The following is a 1333-nucleotide window of genomic DNA, read 5'->3' on the forward strand; positions in this document are numbered from 1 at the left end:
AGGCCGCTTCCTAATTTTGTATTCCTGAAGTTTCCAAAACAGATCAAAATACAATGCAGCGAAACAAAGATTAACAAACAAGGAGAAAACAAGTCTTATGCAAATTGTGCGGGTTTTTTGTGAATAGCGTAACGACCCATTTTTGTTGTTGTTGTCTTTTAGAAACCCTAATGTAGAACAGTTGATGTTTAATGTGGGTGTTTATACGCCCCCATCGACTCGATTTAGATTAATTAGAAAGCGAGACTCCGACCCTGCCTGTTATGTCCGATCCGGGTTGAGAGGGATACAACATCCCAATAGAAAAAGCGAGGTACTCGATAGAAATTCTCCCCACTCGGGAATCGAACTTGGGTCTCCTGTGTGCAACAGCAAAGCATCTAACCGCTACACCACAGACGGTGGGGCTGACGTTGCTTCCCCGGTAAAAACCTACTCCGCACAACGTGTCAATGTGGGGAGACCTTTACTTTAAGCTTCATGTGTGTATATTATGTGTGAGCACCTTCATTAATTAAGCAAGGAGTTTTTATGTTTAGGCACATTTACATGAATACCGTGTTTCTATATTATGTGAGCACATTTACATAAGCACCAGTGTATCTATGAGTAAGCACATTTACATAAGCACCTTGTGTCTATATCATGTGAGCACATCTACGTAAATATCGTGTGTCTATATTATCTGAGTACACACATAAGTAACGTGTGTCTATAATATGTGAGCACATTTATACCGTGTATCTATTATTATGTGCGCATATTTAAATAAGCACCCGTTAATCTATATTAGGTGAGCACATTTACATAAGCACCGCGTGTCTATATTTTGTGAGCACATTTACATAAAGCACCGTGTGTCTATATTATGAGAGCACATTTACATACGCACCGTGTATCTATATTATCTGAGCACATTTACATAAGCACCATTGTATCTATGTGTAAGCACATTTACATAAAACACCGTGTGTGTATTATTATGAGCGCACATTTAAATAGGCACCGTATATCCATATTATGTGAGCACATATTTATATAAAGCACCGTGTGTCTATATCATGTGCACACATTTAAATAGGCAACGTATGTCTATATTAGGTAAGCACATTTACAAAAGCACAATGTATCTATATTACGGGAGCATATTTACATAAGTGCCATGTATATATATTATATAAGCACATTTACATAAGCATCGTGTATCTGTATTATATAAGCACATTTACATAAGCACCGTGTATCTATGTGTAAGCACATTTACATAAGCACCGTGTATCTATGTGTAAGCACATTTACATAAGCACCGTGTATCTATGTGTAAGCACATTTA

The 1333-nt window shown here is 37.4% G+C and overlaps 1 long non-coding RNA gene across 1 annotated transcript in view; it reads left to right on the plus strand.

Moving 5' to 3' along the window:
* Positions 1–1333, plus strand: part of LOC101849895 — a 27255-nt gene that overhangs the window by 6601 nt on the left and 19321 nt on the right. The window lies entirely within an intron of this gene.

The sequence above is a fragment of the Aplysia californica genome, unplaced genomic scaffold, assembly GCF_000002075.1.
Source record: "Aplysia californica isolate F4 #8 unplaced genomic scaffold, AplCal3.0 scaffold01029, whole genome shotgun sequence".
NCBI classification, from domain to species: Eukaryota; Metazoa; Mollusca; class Gastropoda; order Aplysiida; family Aplysiidae; genus Aplysia; species Aplysia californica.